At 52.2% G+C, this 7,962-nt stretch overlaps 1 long non-coding RNA gene across 1 annotated transcript; it reads left to right on the forward strand.

The window, feature by feature from the left end:
* The first annotated feature begins 12 nt into the window (after positions 1-12).
* Positions 13-6,564, forward strand: LOC308550632. Its single transcript, XR_013997935.1, has 3 exons — positions 13-116; positions 1,552-1,674; positions 6,442-6,564. It is a non-coding gene; the product is annotated as an uncharacterized lncRNA (long non-coding RNA).
* Positions 6,565-7,962: the final 1,398 nt, after the last annotated feature.

Below are 7,962 nucleotides of genomic sequence, written 5' to 3' on the forward strand. Positions count from 1 at the left end.
CACAGAGTGGATGCGGTAGCCATGCGGCAGGCATGTGGCCGGAAGAGAGCAGGACCAGAAGTGACGTTCCAGTTAATGGGATGATCGAGTCCTGAAAGTTATTCCTGGAGTCTGGGGTAGGAGACTCAATTTCATTTTGGGTAGGAGAGTAGACTCTGTGTATCTGTCTACCAAAATGTTTTCTGTGTTACCTTTGTCAGAGCTGTTGAAACAGTACTCAAATCATGATAAACTGAGACCCTGGCCGGGCTACTCAGTTGGTTAGAGCGTCATCCCAGTATGACACAGTTGTGGATTCGATCCCAGTCAGGGCACATACAAGAATCAACCAATGATGCATCAATAAGCGGAGCAACAAAATCAATCTCTCTCCCCCTCCCCCCTTCCCTCCCTTCCTCTCTCTAAAATCAATTATTACAAAAAGGTGAATGAACTGAGAGTTTTATGGCCTTGAATGTCCTCTTTGCTTAGATAATCATGCTCAGCAGTGCCAGAAATAACAGGTTTCTGTGTCTCAAGGTGACCTACGAATGTGACACAGGGTTCCCAGCATCCACAGAGTGAGCGTGGATGGCACCACCCTGCTGAGTCCAAAGCCAGAATAGCTGTTAGTCCTGCGCCTTTCACCACCGGACACGTATTTCACATGCTTATTGTATACAGAAAGCTACCTCTTGGTATTCAAACCTTAGTTGTTAAAGAGCCAAAATATATCCTACACTTTTATAAATGGAAATAATTGGCTTTTGTAAGAGAGGAAGGCTGCCAAGAAGCTCCTCCTGAGAAGACAGAGATAAGGAGAGTAGGGCTTCCCTCTGCCAGGTACACAGCTAAGTCCACAAGCAGTGGGTGGGCTGGCGGCCTCTTTCAGAGGATGGACCCAGAGGTGGCTTTCAGATGCATGCCTCCGTAGTTATCCCCAAACCCCTCTCAAGGTGGTCGGAGTAGAGATTTAAGGTCAGAGTGGAAAATAGGAATGTAACTATAATTTACTAATGACAACGTAATTGTTTGAACACAATAGGGGTGATTGATTGGGTACAGAGAGAAGGGGTGCCCGGAGAGCTGAGGTTGGCAGAACCTGGTCGCCATCCCAGAATTGACCACCCCAGCTGTGTGTGCTGGGCCCTGGGGTTGGTTCGTTCCTGTTGCTGAGCATGAAATTAACTCCCTTTCTTGTCATTCCCATTCATCAAATATGTGAGGCCCAGCAAATAGTAAATGCAAGTTAATAGCTCTCATGGCAACAGTGGAAAACACACTTGATCTTCCCCACAAACCTGCCTCACCTTTCTTCAAGTTGCACAAGCCAGAGACGAGTTGAATTCTGACAGGACCTCTCCACCAGCTGTCCCCCGCCCCCCCCCCCCCCAAGTGCACGCATGGGCACACACACAGCTCTCACAAAGGCCTCTATTTAGTCTTTCAGATGGCTCCGGTCCATCTGCCACTCCCCACCCCCCTTCATCTGGGCTCCCTGCCTCCACTCTCATCCCCACAATCCTTTCTCGGCAGCCAGAACCTGTGTGCTTAGTTTATTATTTTTTACAGCTCACCTGTAGTCATGTCAGCAGCTATTAAACATCCTGAAAGAACCTCAACCTCACACATGGCATGGGAGGATAGCTTCAGGCCTTGCTGAGGTACCATTACCCGCTGGTCCGACTGGCAAAGGTGAGAACACTGGACAACTGTGGGGAAGCCGGTGGTCTTCTGTGCTGACGGCCATGGAAACTAGGGACTATCCAACCATACCGTTGCCATGGCTGCTGGGCAGTATTTATCCAACTCGGACATCTGCCTACTTTTGGACCCAATTTTAGAAATTTATCTTATAGGGTGAAATGTATGGTGATAATTATTTGTAAGAGCAAATGGTTGGAAAGAACCTAAAGGTTTATTGAGAGGGGACAGGTTGACGTGTATAAGGATACGTTCACATAATGGGATTCTATGTAGCCGGAAAAGCAGCGAGGAGATTCAGTATGTGCAGGCGTAGAATGTTCTTGAAGACACATGGTTACATGAGGCAAGCAAGTGGCAGACGGTTATGTGGACCAATGTGTATTTGCTTGTATGTGCGTGAAATCTCTCTGGGTGGGCACACCAGAGGCTAAGGGAGCCGAGTGTCTGTGTGGACTTTAGAATCTCAAGCCATGTTACCCACAGGGTTACCCACTGAAAAGAAAATCTACATAAAAATTGGTAAAATGTATTTATTATGTCAGCACCCGCAACATGCCTGGCACACGGTAGCTTTTTAGTGCTGAATGAATGAAGCATGCCAGCGCCCTGAGGAGTGCGCACTATATTAGTTCCCTGTTACTGTGTAACAAAGTACCCTAAACTTGGCACCTAAAATAGCCCCCTGGTTCCTGTGGGCCAGGACTCTGGGCCTAGCTCAGCTGGGTGTCTCTCATCAGTCTCTCACTAGGCCTGGCCTGCCAGCTACACATACCTCCCCGCTCCTCCAGCTCCTCCAGCTCCTCTACATAAGCCTTTCTTCAATTCCTCAAACATGCTGTGCTCCTGTGGGCTCCGAGGCCTTCGCACATGCTGTTCCACTGCCTGGAATGGCGGCCCAAATGTAAGGGAAGAGAGCCCTGTCCCATTGTGAGCCTTCCCAGCGTCATGCGCCGTCCTCCCTCGTGTTTAACTTGTAACTCCCCTTGGTTTGTGTGATGGCTGCATTCACACCTGTCTCTCCCAGAAGGCTCTGAGAGGGTGAGGAGTGTGTCCACCCTCTTCACTCCCTCCAGTCTTCTGCCAGTATCCCGTCGGGCAAACCCAGCTGGAACCTGGAGGGCCGGGAGTCACAGTCACAGGGCTTACCTTCCTGGGCACAGAGCAGGACGGGAGGTGGGGAAAATGGGTCTGGAGGGGCAGGCAGGAGGCACCTCAGGCAGCCGCTGCTTTACCCTCCTGTCCTTGTCTGGATGAAGATGTCTCATTGGCCGCCACATTCCTGCAGGATCAAGTCAGCTCAGTCACACTGCCACTCGGCACCTGAAATGCTGACCAGTTCTTTTTGCATGAGGCAGTGAGGCAACGGGGAGAGAAATAGCCAGTTAACTGGAAGCACACCAGATGCCGGGGACTATTGTTCTGCTCTAGTTTGGACACATCTGGGGTGCTTCCAAACCACATCTGGAACAGCAGCTGTGATTGGAGTCGCTACCAGACTAAGTTTATGACAATCTGTTGTCAGTTTCAGAGATTCATATACCATCTACATGGGCCAAAGAGGCAGATGAACTGGGCTGTGACAGGCATCCCAGCGGCCTTCCCAGTCCCCAGTGGTGACGGCCATCTCTGCCGCTCCTGGTAGCCCTTCCTCCCATGGTGGCCCTCATCCCATTCATTGCCAAGGGGCCACCTATGTCCATTCCAGCGACACGTTCTGGAACGGAGTGGCAGCAGGGCAGGTCTGCAGATGTGCGAGGCCCATTGGGAGTCAGACTTGGGCCCAGGCTCCGTTCCCCTGACTCCCATCAGCCCTGCCTTGACGGGTAGAGCACATGGTTTTGCTTCTTTAAGAATTTTGCAAACATTTCCTAAGAATTAACGTGACTGCAGAGCCAACATCCAGAAATCTCCAAGGGTCTTGGGAGTCCCCCTTTCTCCAGAGCACACATGACCCAGCATGGCCAAAGGCCCTGACGGGAGAGTAGGAGGCTGATTCATTGCAAATGTTTGAGGCAAAGTTGCAGGGTCTTCCTCAAGACATGCTGCCTCCCCTTGAATCAAGAGACTCTCAGACTGGGCACTGGCTTCAGTCTGCAAATTTGGCCACTATTTCATTTCATTCTTCGAGGTCTATTAGCTACTGCCCAAGGTCATGTGGGTCAAAGCTTCCCAGTGACCACTGCGTCACTGCGTATGACAAGTACCCCTCCCCCCATCTTGGGCAGGTCAGCACTGCCATTCGGGCTTTGTCATTGTGAAGCCCCACCGTCACCAAGGACAGCAGGGACACCACAATAGTGCCGTCTCCCAGTGTCAGACCTGGTCTACAGAGGAGAGCAGATAGCGTCCTTACGCAACAGAAGGCTGGGCTCCTTAGACCAGAAGAAACAGTTGGAAACAGACTTGGGTTCCCACAGACTCAAGGTCAAGATTCTCGACTTCACAGGCTATGGTCAAAGTCAAGAAGGAGAATGCTGGACCGTGCATTTCGGAGAGCAGCTCTGTGGGGGAGGCGGCCGAGGGGCCTTCCTGGAGAGCAGAAAGGCAGGACGAGGCAGCTGGGAAGGTGGAACCACTGTCAAGCAGGGGAGGGGGCCCTGCTGGGACCCCAGGCTCTCCTGCCTCTGGGGGCTCAGGGCAGGGGAGGCGAAGCTGCCAGGGCCCCCTGGAGCCCTGCACCACCACGACGCCCCGGCTTTCTGTTGGAGTGGCTCGAACAAAAGCTTCCTGAGAAAGCGAAAAGGGGTCCAGTCAGAGAGAAAGCAGTCCTGCCATGAGGAAACAGTGCCTCAACGTCCCTTCTCTGGAAACTGAGGGGCGGCTTCCCGGAGTCTCTGCCTCCTGTGTGAGGTTCCTGGGATGTTTCCAAGAGAGGCAGACCTAGGAGAGGAGCCAGGAGCCAGCACAGTGATGGGGGGGGAGCATGGGGGAGCAGGGGGCATTTGGCGGAGGGAACGGGTACAAGGCAGCCCCAGGAGAGAAGGATCTGGAATGCCACCCTGCAGCCCTTCTCACCAGGGAGCCATCTATCCGTCTCCTTGTCCCTAATGCTGGTGTCAGGGTTGTCCTTGTCACTGGGCAGGAGCTCAGTGATGCTGCAGAAGAGGAGCCTTGAACCAGCTCCCCACCCCTCCTCCTGCTGGGCCAGCATTTGCTCTTGGGTGTGGGATGCTCAGCTCCAGGCCTGGGCCTGGGGGTGGAGGGAAATTCCCAAGTGCCACTGCTCTGCTCAGGAGTAGCCGGGCAGGATGACTGGGTGGGCTGAGAGGACGACCCCTCCTCACCTGGGAGGGACCCAAAAGCTGGGATCACAGCCCTGTTGCAGTCTGGTTCTCTGTTTCCTCATACTGTACGAATGCAGCAATGTTTTTTTATTAAGTCACTCGCCACTTGTGATGAACTTTTATATATTTATTTTTAAAAATTTCATGTAAATAAATGGACACATTAGAAGATACTCAAGGGTTGTTCATTCTCGGCACTATCGGCACTATTGGCTTGGACCAGATCTTTTTGTGTAGGGGGGGCTGTCGGATGCATTGTACGATGTTTAGCAGCATCCCCGGTCTCTGTCCGCTAGATGCCACAAGCATCGGCCCCATCCGTGACAACCAAAAATGTCTCCAGACATGGCTAGATCACTGCAAAATCGCCTGGGTCAGCTCCCAAGTTCTGATGTGGGAAATGTGGTTAATCTGGTAGAAACCAAGGACAGCAGGACCAAAGAAAGGAGAGGTGAACTCGGAGCCTGGGGGAGGTCACTCACCTCCAGGTCTTGCCCCTGGAAAAGCCACATTGGAAAAGCCTTCGATGGGCCCGCGCAATGTTGAAGTTCACTGCTGAACCCAGTGCTGATTGCTGCAAAGTGCTCCCTGCACCAACCATCCCCACCGTTGACCCCACTGTGACGCCGTGACACGGGCCCAGCTGGGTCTGTGACAGACGGTCCAGCTGTGGAAGGCATCGTTCCGAAAACCTCCCCGAGCCTCTGCCTCCACAAGCGTTAGGTGTTCAATGCTGGAAGTTCCTTCTTAAACGTGCTTCCAAGGTGCCAGAGGCAACCAAGTGAAATTGTTTCTGGAATTGAAAGAGGCCCCATGACAATAAACGCTGCTGCTCTTTTTGGAATCTTGTGGCTGTGTTTCTTCCTGTACTTACTGGTACTAGCCACAGCAAAGAAACCGTGGTGGTTATTCTATCAGACCAGGCTCTTTTTTTTTTTTTTTTTTTAGTTGATTTTGGAGAGAGGAAGGGAGAGAGAGAGTTAGAAACATCAATGATGAGAGAGTCATTGATCGGCTGCCTCCTACACACCCCCTACTGGGGACCGAGCCTGCAACCTGGGCATGTGCCCTGGCCTGGAATCAAACTGCGATCTCCTGGTTCATGGGTTGACACTCAACCACTTAGCCACACTGGCCTGGCTCGGACCAGGCCCTTAAGGTTACAGGGGACAGGAACTCAACTCGAGGAGACTTAAAAAGCTGAAACATCTAGCTGTAGGGAAATCAGGCGTGGCTGGGCCCAGGGCTTCCAATGACGTCATTGTGGGCTACCACCACCTCCATCCCTCAGCCCTGCTTTCCTCTGGCTTAGCCCCGCTCTCCAGCAGGCCCCTTCAGGGGCAGGGGTGGGGGAGGAGGTGGGGGGAGGCTCTGGCAGCTCTGGCTTGCACTTACTGCTCACAATCTTCATGGAAAAACTGTCTCCTTCACAGTACTTCAGTAAAAAAAATCAATGGCATTTACTTTTTAGGAAAGAACTTTGCTCCCACGGTTGTCAAAGGCATTTCCACACTACGCGTCTGTGTCTTCTAAAGTAAAGCACTGGGCCTTGGAAAGACCTTTTGGAGCATGAATTTCCCCACTGACGTAAATCCTCAAGGTAAGAGAATCAAGGGCCACCATGGGGTGGCTTAGATCACATTTCTTCTCGCACATTCTGGACCTGGGGATTTTTGAGGCCAGCTTCCTTACCTGTACCATGGAGGGCCCAGGTGATCTACCCGAAGCTCTGTCCTGGCTGGTGCCTTCGCTGGGACCAGAGTACAGGGCCCCTGGCTCCCGGTTCAGGGCGCTTTTGATGACACAGGGTGAAGGGTTAAGGAAGAGCTGAAGTGCTTGGAATTAATGAGAGGTGAGGCCCATCAAGGCTTGGGCCAAGCAGCGACCTTACGGGCGGGGGCAGGGGAGATTTCGTGCCCTCCCCATAGAGAGAGCACATGTCTTTATCAATCGAACCCACTAACACAGTCAGCCTGGGAATGAAAGAAAAATTAATATTCTGTCAGGAGTTGTAGAAGGGAGTGTCCTCCCCAGCCCGTAAGGCAGGGCATCAATCTTCTGCGGATGGCATGCGTTATTTTTTTAAAACTAACTTATGGTGAGTGCTGAGGAATTGACAAGTTTTTGGCTTCACTTTATGAAGGCCTTGCGGGAAGTCTGGCCTGGAACTCCCCCGGGCATGGGGTGCGGGCACCACGCCTGCAATTCGTGAATGTGACCGCTAAGCGGCGGTAGGGAGCACAGCCATGTGGTTCAACCCCACAGTCTCCCCTGGTGACTGACTGGTCAGGGGGTCTGTGTGTTTTTCTTCTGGGGAAAGAGATAAGAGATTTCAGAGGTGTGTTACTCTCCAAAGAGTTAAGGACCAGGGTTATGAGAGATCATTTAAAAATTTTGCTCTGGGGTAGATAATATATATTTCAAATGATGGCTGCATCCGAGCATGTGTCTGCTCACTCCTGAGCTGCAAATATTTCGTTCCCGGTTTGTTGTTGACCGTGCTTATGGTGGTGGTTGCCGTGCAGGCATTTCTCTGAACTCAAATTTGGACATCTTTTATGTCGTGGCTTTTCAGTTCTGTGGAATACTGAGAAAGGCTTGCGCCCCTCTGAGATTCTGTAAAAATTCACTGAATAGTGATGGTTTGAGCCCGCCGATTTAGGAGTCCTGAGTAAAGCCAGGGCAGGCCTGTGGCCCGGACCCTATGGCCTGTGTAATCAGCCACAATTGCCCCTGTGTACAGGGTGGGGCAAGCCTCAGTGGCTGGGTGGCCAGATGTTTAAGTAGGTGAGACTCCACAGTGGAGACAGTGCACCTCAGGGGGAGGGGGTCAGGGAGGGGTGGGGGACCTGCCCCTGGCCTGCTTCTGGGCTCTGCCTTTGTTGTCTCTGTTTGGCATTTGGGTTACAAGCTGTCCCACCAGGACCAGCCCCCCGACTGGAGGGTCTGGCTCTCTGGGTCCATGTGAGTGGTTTTACTTTTGAGGAGGGGG

Source organism: Miniopterus schreibersii, assembly GCF_964146895.1.
Source record: "Miniopterus schreibersii genome assembly, chromosome: 22".
Taxonomy (NCBI): domain Eukaryota; kingdom Metazoa; phylum Chordata; class Mammalia; order Chiroptera; family Miniopteridae; genus Miniopterus; species Miniopterus schreibersii.